Source organism: Leptonychotes weddellii, chromosome 1, assembly GCF_054177405.1.
Source record: "Leptonychotes weddellii isolate Sample4059 chromosome 1, ASM5417740v2, whole genome shotgun sequence".
Lineage (NCBI taxonomy): Eukaryota > Metazoa > Chordata > Mammalia > Carnivora > Phocidae > Leptonychotes > Leptonychotes weddellii.
This window is the reverse complement of record NC_138369.1, coordinates 119,083,129-119,098,377: the sequence shown is the minus strand read 5'-3', so window position 1 is coordinate 119,098,377 and position 15,249 is coordinate 119,083,129. Positions and strand designations below refer to the sequence as shown.

Below are 15,249 nucleotides of genomic sequence, written 5' to 3'. Positions count from 1 at the left end.
GGCAGGGGGCCTGGCCAAGTGTGTATAAATTGCTTTAGCCCTTTAAGGCAAGAGAAGAGTTAAAAACAGCATAAGGTAGAACAGAACACCCATATTTTGGAAACATGCCCATCCTTATGCCGTCGACATTTTCTGTAATTATTTTCTTTTTGGCCTCCTTTGATATGAAGTAAGGGTTTTCTTCTTTGAGATATAATTGACATAACATTATATTAGTTTCAGATATACAACATCTTTCAATATTTGTGTATATTGTGAAATGATCACCATAATAAGTCTAGTTAACATCCATCACCACAGTTACAATTTTTTCCTTGCAATGAGAACCTTTAAGATCTGCTCTCTTACCAACTTTTTGAATATGAAATGCAATATTTTAATTACAGTTACCATATATATCCCCTAACTTATTTATTTTATAACTAGAAGTTTGTACCTTTTGACCCCCTTTACCCAGTTCGGTTTTTGTTTTGTTTGGGGTTTCTTGCGCTGCGGGGGGAGGGGGGTGGTTGTTTTTTAGATTGCATATATAAGTGAGATCACATGGTATTTGTCTTTCTCTGACTTATTTCACTTAGCATAATGCCCTCAAGGTCCATCCATGTTGTTACACATGGCAAGTTTACCTTCTTTTCGATGGCTGAATAATATTCCTCTGTATGTGTGCATACCATATTTTATATCTATAATCTCACATTTTATTTATTCATCCATTAATAAACATAGTTCCTTCCATGCCTTGGCTATAGTAAATAATGGTGCAATGAACATGAGAGTGCAGACATCTTTTTGAGCTATTTTTCTCATTTCCTTCAGGTAAATACTCAGAAGTGGAATTGCTGGTAGTTCTCTTTCTAATTTTTTGAGGAACCTCCCTACCGTTCTTAAGGTAGAGTTACTTTTAAAGATGGCAGCCTATCTCTGCTCTAGAGAACCAGCACTAGAACCTGAAAGGAGTGATCTTGTGCTCTTGGGAGCCAGCACAGCGGTGACAACAAAAATCAGAGGCAAGGTTTTCTTCTCTCCCAAGAAAGATGGAGCTCAAGAGATCCAAGTTCAGGCCACGGTGTCAGCCACCGCTCCCAGCTGGAGTTCCTCCTTCCGGCATTCTTCTGGGTCACACTTTGGAGTGTGTTTCTGTGTGTTTCTTTTCACAGAGAAGACATTTCACTTAACATGCCTGTAAGAAAATAGGACCAAGACTAAACACTCAGAACTTCCCTTCTCCCACATGAGGGAGACGTCCCCGGAAAATGGGCTGGGATGTGTTGCTGGGACCTTCAGAACCCGTCGCCCTGTGGATGCTGGGTGCTATTTATTGTCTTGTCGTTCCCACACCAGCCGGTCGTGCTGCCAGGGGTCCTGCTGGGGAGGTGGGTGGGCTGGCCGGAGGGTCCCACAAGATAGGGTCTGTTTCCTGGCTGAACTAGGGAGAAATGTTTATCCCTCACCTCTGGGCCTCTAATGAATTCCAATTCAAGCCACACAGGCCTAGGAATCCATAGTTTTAATCATTTCAAAAACTAGCCCCACTCTGGGTAAAATCACAATGCGCAAGAAGCTCAATGGAGCTTAAAGGCCACAACCTCATTATCATTTCATTAGACTCACATTTCAGCAAGATGGAAAGAAATGTTCTCACACACCACCCCCTCCCATGGCTCTCCTCTCCTCCCCCAGCCCTGTGGAAGAACTCGGGAGGACAGAGATGGTTCACAACAGCTGTTGGCTCGGAGAGCCACTGGCCCACTCCCGTCATGCACTCTGCCCGAGGAGGAAGCACCGTGCAGCCGCTGGAGACCTCGGTGCAGATCAGCGCAAATGCCTCCCAAATCAAGTTTGCAATCCTTCGAAGTTCAGTAAAAACAACCCCGCTGTCAGTTTGGCTTCTCACAGCTGGAGGGGTCAAGTCATCAACACAGTATAAACCCAGGCCAGCAGAACCTTGTCCTGCCTGGGGCCCCAGACGCCCTCTGGGAAGCAAAGGGTTTGAAAGTGTCTTAAACTTCCCCAGTTTGTTTATTTTCCAATGTTTAATGATATTGTCCATGCAAGGAGCAGAACCCCAGCTCCTGCTAACAATTAAAGAGGTTTTCTAATTTAGGAGAAAATGTGATTTAAAAGGAGAGAGAGCAAGAGCTTGCACAGGAAGTAAGGCAAATAATTCACTTCGAGAACACACATGCAGAGAAGCCTTGAGCTGCAAGGACCCCGGTTGGACGGTGAGCACATGGCACGAGGGCTGTTCGGGGGCGCTGACCCGGCGGGGGCAATCTCACAGCATCCTGGCAAACATCGGCTTCTCTGCTACACCTCTGGGAGTACCTTACCACCGCAACGTCACTCCCGGTGTCATGACTGTGGCTTGTGTCTGGGACCCACGTGTTTACAGGCCTTACCATCTCGTAAGTCCGGGGGCCGCTTGCCCCCATCTGCCGTAGGCTCACCCTGTGATGTGCAGGACTCCTTGGGGGCGCCCCACATGTGCTTGTGAAAAGGACGCCATCAAGAGTGGATGCCACGTCTTACCAAATGTTCCCTGTCTCCCCCACCTTTGCTCTCTGACGCCATGCGGCCCGTGGTCACTTTCTGCGGGCATGCCCTTCAAAAGGCCGCCTCCCATGCCTGGCATCTTGTCTCAAAGCTCCCCAAAAGGGTGGTGTTGCCCACCTGGTATCCTTGGTGCACTGGAACCTCAGGGGGTCCGGTGCCCTTCCCCTTCTGTCACACCCTGTCACCTGGACACCAAACAAGGCTGCCTTCTCTGAGTCTTACAGGAGCCCCTGTGAACCTCCCCCCTTGGCTGCTTCTGAGGCCTCTCTCTCCGCAGGGCCGAGATGCTGGGGTAGGTAGAGGCAGGGGTGCAGTGAGGTGTACCTCCCTCCATTTCCCTTTCCTTCCCCACACCGCTAATAAATGCCCATGCCCCAGGCTTCCCCCAGTCCAGCAGACATATCTGAATCCCGCAGCTAGAAATGGTTTAGGCTGGAGTTGGATGTCCTCCTCCATGTTCTCAGACCAGTGGTCCTCAACCTTGGCTGCATATTAGAATCACCCGAGGAGCTTTTTCCAAATCCTATTGCCAAGGCCACACCCCACGCCAAGAAATCAGAATCTCTGGGCGCCTGTAATCTTTACGTCTCCCTAGGCAGTTTCAATGTGTAGCCCAGGTGGAGAACCACTGCCTTAGAGGAATGAAGGGAAGGAGAGGGAGGGAGGGAGGGCAAGGCCAAATCGGGAGTCCTTTTCCTGGGATGGAAGGGAACCAAAGCAAGCCAGACCTGGTGCCCCACCCCGGGACACACACCAAGAAAACCCAGTGAGTCTGTTGCCAAACCTGCCAGTGGCTTGTGCTGCTGTTGTCAGTATATCTTTCAGCTGAGTCAGCGTATGGGGAAGTCAAAGGAGACAAGTGCCCGTCAGATCCAGTGGCATCCAAGGCGCCTGGAGGGAGGACGCCTTGTCTGTGGCTGCAGTGGACCCAGAAACCTGCAACTGACGGGGTATGGGGAGAGCTCTGATCTAGCCCCGTGTAAATTCCCAGCCATGGGGCACCTGGGTGGCTCAGCCGTTAAGCATCTGCCTTGGGCTCAGGTCATGGCTCCAGGATCCTGGGATCAAGCCCCGTATCGGGCTCTCTGCTCAGCGGGAAGCCTGCTTCTCCCTCTCCCACTCCCCCTGCTTGTGTTCCCTCTCTCGCTGTGTCTCTCTCTGTCAAATAAATAAATAAAATTTTGAAAAAAAAATAAATAAATAAATTCCCAGCCATCCAGGACACCGGCCATCTGCCGGCCAGAGCGGTATAACCAAGGACCGGCCTGCTTTAGCTAGGTGCACGGCGTTTGTTCGTTCGTCTGTTCATTCATTCATTCATCCATCCATTCATCTGTTTGTTCATTTGTCCATTTGTCTATTCACTCACTCACATCTGAGCACGTCAGAGCTCTGTGTAAGGACCTCAGATATCATATGCAGCCGAGTGGTTCCCAGGCTTTGTTTTTAGCTGAGGAATGCTGGTTTCAGTGAAACCGTATGGAAGCATAAACAAATACAAGGCGAGTTGTTCTGGTTAAAGCAGGACAAGAGGCCCTGGGCCTGGCCCACTCACCTCCCTTCTCCAGAGGGGGCTTCTCCAGATTCTCCTGATCAAGGAGCAACAGGGTTTGGAAACCTCTCATCTTATGGGAACATTGAGGCACAGAGCAGGATGGTGCCTTGCCCAGAGTCATACAGATTTCATGGAACAAATTTTACTCTGCTAGGTATGGGGGAATACAGAGCTGAATAAGACACAGTCCTTACAAAACGGAGAAGCTTACAGCATAAATTAATACTTCCATCTTGGACCAAATGCCCAGTTTAATCGGTAGACCCATATCCCTCTGTTTTTGGCAGAAAGCCCTTCCCGGGTTCTTCCTCAGTGTGTGGCACTCAACGGGGAGAGGCAGCCTTGTCCTCCAGCAGCTACCAGGTCTGATTCGGATTCAGCTGGGATACACACTGCCAGCACCCACTCCAGCTGTCCAGGTTGTGTTACTTGTTGTTAAATATTTTGAATGTCATGCTTGGATTCCACCATCAAAGTCTCCAAAGAGGAAGAACCAGACAGTAACAGAAAACATCAGTAACTAGATTGAGCAACACCTGCCTTCTCATGCGATATCTGACACCGGATCCACCCAAAGTCTTTCATAAAAACGGGAGACCTTTTTCTTCATGGGGTGATTTCCACTGGGAACTTTCTGGGCATGGCCTTCTGCAGATGTATCTTGGGCACCGGGTGGCCAGGCTGCCTTCTGAGATGAATTGAAAGGCACCCAGTGCCTCAAGACCAAGATAGTCCTGAGATCAGTCCCTAACCCTTCCACCGGCCAGCAGGGTTCTGTATGTGCCGGACAGGCACCTCTCAGGTCTGGAGGTGTATGTGCAGTGTGTGCTGTCCTCCTAGGAATTGCCCTCAGTTGAAAAGAGCTAACTGTCTTGCCTAATTGATGCCCCTTTCCAGGGGGTACAATGACCCAGCCCCATTACCTCGATGGGGACATCTTTGAAGGACCACCCAAACTTTAGCATGCCCTATAGGTGTCCCATTACCTCGATGGGGACATCTTTGAAGGACCACCCAAGCTTTAGCATGCCCTATGGGAGCAGCTGAGGCTTCTGGGCAGCCCCACTGCCATATAACCTCTTCCTCTGCCCAGTCCTGCTCCCATGACCCCCTTACGGAGGTTCTTCCATGAGCATTCCCCAAGTAATCTTCTGCATTCAGGTCTTCCTCTCAAAGCCTATTTCCAGAGGAACATGACTCTCAAATGACACATCCACAAAATGGGGGCAATAATCTCTACCTTGCAGCGCCATTGTAAGGGTTAAGTGAGCTCATGGTTCACCTGAAATTTCCTCTCTAACATAGTGCCTGGAATATAGTGAATGATCCATACACACTTACTCACTTCCTTCCTCTCTCTACTCTTTCTTCCTCCAAGTGTGTTTATACGTTTTATAATGAGTGTTCTCTCTCCTCTGAGGGAGACATCTGGCTCTATGTTCATTGGCAGAGCAGAAGTGATTGACACATTCCACACCCAGTAAATGTCCAGTCCCTTCTTTGTGTTCAAGTGTTCTGCATAGCTGTGCTCACCCTTCATACCAAAACATAAACACACACACACACACACACAAGATTGCAGAATTCTGCAATCTTTGAAGCTTTACAAACACCCAAGGCTTTGTACCATCACCACAACACACACAATCTAAGAACTGCTTATGTAGAGACCTATACAAACAAATGAGACATCCCAGGAAGGAAAGATCATTTGCCGGTGGTGGAATCAAGAGGTCTTCATAAAGGAAGTCACATTTGTCATAGGTTTTGAAGGATGAATAGAAATCCAGCAGGCAAAGAGGGTGGGAGCAGATTTCTAGGCCAAGAGAATGATGTGGCGGTCAACTGTGGAGTTGGGGAAACACAAAGCATGCCCAGGCAAGTCCTACAGTCTTGGCTGAAGACAGAGTTTTGAAGAGGAGGACGAAGGGGAGGATCCATGCCTGGGAAGATAGTTTGGGACCTGATTGGGTGGGGCCTTGAATGCCAAGCCGAGGCTGGAAGTAATGGGGTTCCACTATTTATGAGAGGTGAGAAGAGCTTTCAGAAAACCAGTCGTGGAGAGGACTGAGTGAGAATGACACCAGAGGACAGGAAATCAGTGCAGAGGCTGTGACAACAGACAGGGCTAGTGGGGACATCCCCCACCTGGCAGGGGCATTGGTGGGGCAAGAGGGCAGGAGTCCCAGGGTAGGAGCGCTGACCTCTTTTTTAGATCACCACTACTATTAAAACCTTCAGGGGCGACTGTGCAAATAACTCCTGATCTTTGAATAGGCAACAAGTGAGCTCGCTCCCCAACAATTGTTTGGGGAAGTGAAAGAGGAAACTGACCTCAATATAATGGTGCCTGACTCACTGTTTCTGAGTGACCTTGTGCAGAACTCTCTGAACCTGCTGCCAATTACCTCCTGCATCCACACCTTACCTCATAGGAATGTAGACACCAAAAAGGGAGTCCCATGCATGAAACACCTAGAGAAACTTCCAGAAATAGGACAGACCCAGCCTTATTCCTCATTCCCTTGTTGTAAGGCCTTGGGCAAATGACTTAACACCTTTCTGGGCCTCAGTTTCCTCGTCTATAAAATGATGATAATAACTATCACCACCTATTTGTGGGACTTTTATGAGATCAAATAGCCTAATAAACCTGAAGGTACTTAAAGCTCTTTGGAAGCAGATGCTAAAGACACACAAGGATGTAATTGACGATGCTGTTATGTAATTGCCCCCAGCCCTGTAGCCCTATCTCTCTTTTCCCTGAAGAGTCCAAATGCTGCTCATGGCGTTCTGCTTTTCATGAATAATTCTCAAATGCCTCCTCTTTTTTCGATGTGGGCCTTACACCAGAAGGCTCCACAGATATTGCCTGACTGAAAGGGACCTTGAGTCAGATCCTGCGAAAGCCAGGAGGAGGGCCTGGCTGAGAGTACTTTGGGGAGGTGGCAAAAGGGAGATGAGTCACCACCACTCAGCAAGGAAGCTGCTGGTGTCTTGGTCAGGGTCAGGGAAAAGCAGGTGACTCAAGGTGGGACTTTCTGGGCACAAAGAAACTATGATCACTCATCCCTCAAACTCCTCCGTCTCTTTGAGTGCATCGACCCAGAGGCCACCCCCGAGTCCATGAAATCTAACGGTGTAGCCAATGTGGCTCAGCAACCATGTGACCTAATTTTCCTCATTTGTAAAATGGGTCTGATCATCTCTGAGCTATCTCCCTTACAGGGCTGATGTGAAGAGGGTCCCCTGGGCTGAGGATGCAAGGATGCTTGGGGACTATAACGTGTTGTAACAAAGTAAAGGGCAATTTAAGGGGATTTTTCAAGGCTATGTTATAAGATGATTTGTTGCCTCATGGGGGGATGATGGCTAGAGACTATGAGAGAAGCTGTGGGGATCCCAGAATGTCAGTTCCCTCCAGACCCATAGTTCCAAAGTTGGGTAGAAAGTGTCTCTTGAATATGGGTGTCCAAGAGAATCTCTCTTGGTGTCCTGATAGAAAGCAATTCCTCAAAAAAATCCCCCAAACCCCAAACCACAAGACCAGGACAGTATGGGAGTCACCCCATGGGTTGGATGGACTCTCTGGACAGAGGCATGGGGCTGGCCAGGGACAGTGACACCCACTCACCCAGACCACAAAGGAGCATGACTGGGAGATGGCAGTGTCCATCTAATTAGGGAGAGGTCAGAGCTGAGCTACCACGAGGCTGCAAGTCCCCTTCCCAGGGGGATCTGCCTCAATGGAGAAAGGGAGGTGTCCCCAGCAGCAAAGTGCCCAGTCCTCCCAGGGCAGCAAGCGTCCAGCAGGAATAAGGGCAAGACCAGAGGCAGGGCCTGCTTGCTGTCTCTGGCTTGGATCCCCTCCTCACAGGTGGGCTGGGGAGGAAGAGGAAATAGGTTAGTGTTCTCCAGGAGAAGTAGCCTAAAAGGAACTTTTTGGGGCTTCCTCATGGGGGGTAGGACAGGGTTAATGGAGTGATGACCCCCAAAGTCCCCGAAGCAAAGACAAATTCTCCAATGCACAGAGAAAGTTTGGACCATCAGAGACTCTGTCCCTGCCTCTGACTGTGAAGTGTTCCCCAGCCTCAAGTGATTTCCTAACTCATCAGACTGGAGTTTAAGTATTTAGCTCGACAGCTCCTATCCCTCAGACCAGCTCCCATCACACTCCCAGACTGCTAGCCTGACCCTCTATGTTAAGGATCCTCCACAGCCATGATCTCCTTCCTTGGTGTGGTGGCCATGAGCATGAACTCGGGAATCAGACTGTCTGGGTTCAAATCCCAGGTCTATCGCTAACCAGCTATGAGAACTTAGGCAGCTTACTTAACCTTTCTGGGCCTCCACTAACTCATCGGTATTTGGGGATAATAGTAGAACCCACCTCAAACCCTTGTTTTAAGAATTAAATGCATTAGGGGCGCCTGGGTGGCTCAGTTGGTTAAGCGACTGCCTTCGGCTCAGGTCATGATCCTGGAGTCCCAGGATCGAGGCCCGCATCGGGCTCCCTGCTCAGTGGGGAGTCTGCTTCTCCCTCTCACCCTCCCCCCTCTCATGCTCTCTTTCTCTATCTCATTCTCTCTCAAATAAATAAATAAAATCTTAAAAAAAAAAAAAAAAAGGTGGCGCCTGGGTGGCTCAGTCGTTAAGCGTCTGCCTTCGGCTCAGGTCATGATCCCAGAGCCCTGGGATCGAGCCCCGCATCGGGCTCCCTGCTCTGCGGGGAGCCTGCTTCTCCCTCTCCCACTCCCCCTGCTTGTGTTCTCTCTCTCGCTGTGTATCTCTCTCTGTCAAATAAATAAACAAAATCTTTAAAAAAAAAAAAAAGAATTAAATGCATTAAAGGGCTCAGCACAGGGCTTGTCCCCCAGTAAGCACTCTGCGTTGGCTCCTTTTGAAAATTGCCCCCCATTGCCCTTTCAAGACGGGGCTTCCGATCTAATTTTTGGAAGCCCCTCTTTGCTCTCCGTTCTGTGCCTTCCTCCACAGTGGCACTGTCCCTTGCCATGTTGGTTTCCTCCTGGCTTCGTGGTCCCATAGTAGCTTATGTGAGCTCATGGGACAAGCTGGCCCCCATTCATCCTCCTTGGGAACCCTCCATTCTCCACCTGCCTGGGCTTGAGATCCTTCTCTATGAATCTGTGCTCCTCTCATCTTTCAAAACTCTGCTCAAAACTCATGACCTTCATGAAACATGGCACAGTGTTTCGGAGAAGCATAAGCTCTGGGCTCAACAGACCAGTTCGGCCTATACCAGCCGTATGACCTTGGGCAAGGCACCTAACCTCTCCTAGTCTCAATTTCCTGATCTGTCAGATGAGGTGGGTGCACCTCCGTCACAGGGTGCAGGAGAGGATAAAGTGAAACAGCAACCCCCCGATGCCTGGTGCAGTGCTGGGGGGCAGTGCTGACACAGAGTGGGTGCCTAATACACGTTTGCCTTCTGTCCTCTCCACCCCGCTCTGAGAGTACCTTCTCTTCTCTGTCCTCCAGCCCTCAGCGATTAGCTCACTCTGTGTCTGTTCTCTAGATCACAGCCTATGGAGGGACTAACACCAATTTCAGCAGTCAAGGGCCTTAAATCTAACTTGGCAAGCATTGACTGAGCCCAGGCTGTGTGCCAGGCACGGTGCTGGGCACCGGGGATTCAGCATGAAGAAGACAGGGTCTCTATCCTCAAGGAGGGTCGGGTCCAGTGGGGGAGACAGACAAGAAGATGTAAGGATTACACCATATGGAAAGTGCCTGTGTGCCCAGGGTGTTGTTATGTAAGAGGGGGACAGCTAAGTTATGCGGCAAAGAAGACTTCCTAGAGGAGGTGGCATCTAAGTCTTGAAGGACAAGTAGGAATTGGCTAAACTAAGGACAGACGGAAGGTTCGTCCAGATGGAGAGAAACAGCCTGTGCAAAGTCCAGGAGGAGTGAGGCCAGATAGAGGGTTCAGGGACCTCCAAAGGGTTCTGTAATGCTGGATGCAAATGCATGAGGCTCTGAGCTTCTAGCAAGCTCTTCTCTGTTCTCTTTCTCCCCGCAACATCCTATCTCTGGTCAGACCCTTCAGCCCCAGGTCCATCTCCCCCTTTTCCCAGAGGCTTCAGCCCTCTTGCGAGTCATGCAACCTAGGCTCTTCCTAAGAGCCTGGGAAGCTGCCAAAGGGAAAAGGGAGTGGGGGCGACCCTTCGTGGGTGCTCAGGCTGAGCTGGAAAGGGATCAAAGTCCCCACCCCCTGCTCCCTATGCAAGGACACTGACAAATGGCCAGGGTCAGCCTTGGGTTGTGGTTAGTCCATGGTAACAGCTGCTAGATAGCAAGAAAGAACCTGCTTCCTTAGTCGAAGCCTCTGCACCCCCAGCCCCTCTGCCTCCCCGCTCTGTATTTGGTCCCTTCAGGCCCCTGCTCCTGACAAATCAGTTCCTGCTTATGTGGTCAAAGTGAATGTCCCCTCACTTGCCTGGGTCTTACTACACAGCCAGCAGGCCACAGAAGCTCCCAGCACACCTCACACCTGCTGAGGGACACGCACTCACAGTTACTGTCCGCATACCCTCACACACGAGCACACACTCCTCTCCTGCACGCAAACTCAGGGAAGCCACACTCACACACAGACTCTCCCAGCACCTACCACGCATCTGCTCATAGACACACACACTCACACTCAAACACGAGAAGGGCACGGCTCGCCTCCCTCCTTGGGGAGGACTAGTCCCTCAAAAGGTTTTGGGCCTCCAGCCTGGGGATGGACTTCATACCCTGCCCCACGGAACCCCAGGATCTCTCACTGAGAAGGTACCAAAGGGTTAAGAAAGAACATTTCCAGGGAGTTTGCCTCTTAATCAACACAGTTAATTCTTTTCCTTTTACAAACATAAATTCTTGGCAGACAGTAACCAAGAAAGAAAGGGGTAAGAAAAAAACCTTAACCCAACATTAGTCAAATCTTTGCCTCTTCCTTTTTTTTTTTTTTTCAAGTTAAAACCCAGGGGAATTCAAAGCAATGAGAGAAATCCCAGCCCAGATGGAATGTTTTTGCTAATATACGTCTGCAAGTTATTTAAATGTATGTTTAAGTGTGCATGCGTAGGGGGGGCGGGGAGGGAATATGCGAGCTAGTATGGCGGGGCGGGGGGTGCGGGTCTATGCATGAGCACGTGTGACTGCAGCAAGCAGCAGAGCAGGGCAGTCTCCAGAGTCTCTGCCTGAACCCTGGCTGTCCCCCGGCCCCAGGAGCACCTGTCTAGACCTGAAGCAGGACAAGACCATCGCCCAGGACTGTCCTTGTCCTTCCACCTAGGGTCTCCTGGGACAGTAGCCCCCGGATGGCCTGGGGGACACATTCTGCTCGTAATAACCCACCCACCATACCCTTTCTTGCCCTCTTAGCCAGAAGAGCTGGGGCTGGAGTTTCTAGTCCTGGAGGAAAGGGACATTTGAGAGGACCAGGCACCCACCGCAGAGTTGCCCCCACAATGGCCCTGCTTGGAATGGAAATTGGACTTGGGCTCCATTCCTGGCCTCTTGCTACCCCCTCTCCGAGCTCGCTCATGATCTTCGGAACCCCAGAGTAGTCCCCATCTACTCTGACCCTCACCCTCTCGGAATCCCACCTGGACGACAGGCCTGACTCTCACTCGGACACTCTACCCCAGCAAGGCTCCCCACCTCCTCCCCAAAAGCCCTCCTAGCTGGGTTCAGGGTGTGGGGCGGGGGGCTTTGTAGACCACCCCCTCCGCCCCCACCTGCCCCAGGCTCCCTCTCTTCTACTCCCCTCTGAGCTGACTTTAATTCTGTTAATCTTTTTTCTGAAATTGCTCCTCTGGCCCCCTAATCAGCTGTGTGGGTTCCAACTTCCTGATTTCCAGGGGAAGATTAAGCAGCTTTCTCCATCTAAAGGCTCTTTGGATGCCTGGGCCACCCCACATCCTGGCTAGACCCCCTCGGAGAGGGGCCTGCTCTCACTCTTCTGAGCCCCAGCCCACCCTGAGTCCTGGGCCTTCTACAAGGAACTTCCCATGCCCCTACCCTGCCCTGGCCCCCCAGAGACTCCAGCCCTCCCATCATTCCCCCTCTATGCAGAGGCCTCTCAGCTCCTCCTGCCTGGGCCTAAGGCCTGCAGCCCACCACCTCCTCTCACCAGCTCTTGGGAAAGGAGTGGGGTGGGGGTGGGACAGTGCTCAGAGGCTGGAATCTGCAGAGAGAAACCTCACTTCGGTAGCCCCCTCCTCCACCAGTTTCTCCTCTGGCTTCTCTGCTCTTCCCACCCACTCTTGACCTCAGAGGCCCTTTCTCTGAGAATGTGGCCATCCACGGTCTCCCTTGGCTGATGAGGGGACAAGACGTACCAGCTTTCAACTCTGTAAATGCGTCACCTACTCTGCTCATCTTCTGGAGCCACCTCAGAATCTGGTGCTCAGCTGAGCCCTGGCAAAATGGAGTCAGGGTCACAGACTGAGTGAGAAGGGGCTCATTGGGAGGGGGGAGAGAGAGAGAGAGTCCAGTGGAAAGTAGAAATGAGTTTTGGATTATGTGTCATTTGAGCTTCTCTGATATGTAACTGGGGGATAGTATAGCTTAGGTCTGACTTTTGACATGGAAGAAATAGTTGCCCAGAAGGGAATCTCTGAGACAGAAAGAGGAAAAGAAGATATTCTGTGGGAAGTGTCCAAGAATGCCACCTTGTCAGGGCTATCTATACCTTCCCTCCGAAATGAGTGGGGTCCTGGGACTTCCACCCATGGACACTGGCTCCCTAAGGCCTGAAGATGCCAGGAGGACGCTTCCGTCAGTCTTCAGAGAGTGCATGAATCCCTTGACACTATGCAAAATCTTGGGAATATGGACATTATTATAAGAAGCACCTCCAGGGATGCCTGGGTGGCTCAGTTGGTTAAGTATCCGCCTTCGGCTTGGGTCATGATCCCGGGGTCCCGGGATAGAGCTCTGCATCTGGGCTCCCTGCTCAGCGGGGAGTCTGCTTCTCCCTCTCCCACTCCCCGTGCTTGTGTTTGCGTTCCCTCTCTCGCTGTGTCTTTCTCTGTCAAATAACATAAAATCTTAAAAAAAAAAAAACCCTCCATGGCTTTACTAAGATTCTCAAAACGATCTCTCACCCCACGAGGTGAAAAACCAATGAACTAGAGATTAACATGAAGGTGACACTTGACGCTGGCTAGGGTGACCCAAAGGACTGGGCCAGAGTGGAGCTGGATGTTCCGTGGCTGAACCAGGTGGACTGGATCAGGCTCAGGCAGTGAGTTCGAGGAGCTGACCTTCACTTCTGTGTGAATGTGGAGGGATGGGGGGTGGGGGGGTTCCCAGAGATGTGCTGGGTGCTGGGAGACCCCATCTGAAAGCTGATCTCTGCAGGTGAAATCCAGGGGTGCACATGACACACTTTTACTGGGGCTGAGCTGTCTGTTGGCTTTGCTGCGGGACCAGCAACTACAGCTGGTACTAAACTGAGCCTTATGTCTTCCTGGGGCTTCGGTGAGAAGTGCACCCAGAACTTTCACAACGCGTACAAAGTTCATCTGTCTCCGAGTAAAAGTAGCGTCCACTCTTCAGGGGGCTGTGAGCGTGTCCAGCACTGATGTGGGCGAGTCAGAGGAATTACAGAAAAAGAGGGGAAGATCACCAATGCCAGGGGGACAATTTGGAGGGAAAGACAGCTGCTTAGCAAAATCAGCCTCGCTTACCTCTGCGCCGACCAAGCTGTTGGACCTTTCTGGGTCAGAGTTCCCTCTCCCAGGAAAAGACGATGTGGGGCCGCTGGGTCCCTGAGGACACTTTCAGGGCTGCGCCCTTGGAAACTGAAGATGTACCCCCTCCTGTCTCCATCCTGGAGCTCTTGGGTGGGGCAAGTGGAGATTATTCAAGAGCCACAGGGCGCTTTCCCAGCCTTCTCCACTGTGCTTCAAGACCACCCACCCAGGGCCTACACACAGCCCTCGGTTGCCACACAGCCAATTTCCCACCAAACAGGCTGCGGGAACAAGACGGTCTCCTCTTTCCTTTTTGACTTGTCCACTTGCTCGCTTGCTTTCATGCTCAGATGGAGCACATTCAAAGGACAGAGCCGGGCAGCCTGGCCCAGACAGGCATGGAGGGAGCATTCTGGCACCGGGGGGTGCTGGGGGCTACACAGGGCGGCTGGGCGGTGGGGGGGTGCGAACTCTCCTCCAGGCCCTCTGAGAAGGAGAGAACCTTCCTCTGTTCTAGGACTGCACACTGCTGTCCGAGATAACCTCCCAGACTCGCTTCTAGAGCCTCACATGGCTCTCGAGTGCGTTCTCCTGGCCCATGTGTGCCCGTGTGGTTTATATCCGTCTGTTTCTATAGCTCCATGTGTATAAATAGAGATGGACGGATGCAAATCAAGGGCTTACGAGGTGGCAGCGAAGCTTTCTGCCTGCTTCTAAGAGGGCGGCTCCCGGGTCTCTCCCTGCAGGTCTCTCCTGCCCCTTCCGCCCGGGACTCCTTTCCCCAGCACCCCACATCAAGCCATCACGGCCACGTCACCATCTCCTCCCTGGCTTCTCCTCCCCCCAGCCAGGCTGCTGCTATCTCCTCACTTCTTCCTCCACAGCAACTCCGAAATCTGTTCCTTTCTTGGCGTCCGCCCCCCCATTGGCATCCCCCTCCTCGTGTCCCACCTCTTCTGTCTCTTGCCTCTGCTTCTCTTGGCTTTTCACCCTCTCCGACCCCGTGCTTTCTCTGTGCGCTCTTTGTCCATCTGTCTGTCCCTCTCTGCGCTTGCTTTAGGCGCAGCTCTGTCTCTGGGCCCCTCCAAATCCCTGTCTGCCTCTCTCTGTTTCGTGTGCTCATCCCTCCATCTCCCGTCTCTTAACGAGGAGCTCAGCCAAGAACTCCTCAGGGAAGCGGGGTTTCTAGCCTCCTCCTTCTAACCTCGCTGTCAAGCTGCCTCCTCATCTGGCCGGGGCTGTGAGCAGAACAGAGGCTGCACGGTGGGGGGATGAACCTCCTCGGCCCGTGCGAACCAGTGGGCCATGGGAAGAACAGCCGGCTGGAACCAGTGATGCGGGCAGGCCTGCCTGTTACTAAAACAAGTGGCAGCCCTGGCTCATTTGCATGACGGGTCTCTTTTACATAAATCTGCACGTCAAGCTGGAGGCCCT

General features: G+C 51.5%; 1 long non-coding RNA gene across 1 annotated transcript in view; it reads right to left on the bottom strand.

The window, feature by feature from the left end:
- Nucleotides 1–293: 293 nt before the first annotated feature.
- The window catches only part of LOC115938069 (uncharacterized), a 63,394-nt gene continuing 48,438 nt past the window's right edge, over nucleotides 294–15,249 (bottom strand). Inside the window, exon 3 of the long non-coding RNA XR_004073261.2 lies at nucleotides 294–1,180. This is a non-coding gene — a long non-coding RNA (uncharacterized LOC115938069). The remainder of the gene's footprint in view (nucleotides 1,181–15,249) is intronic.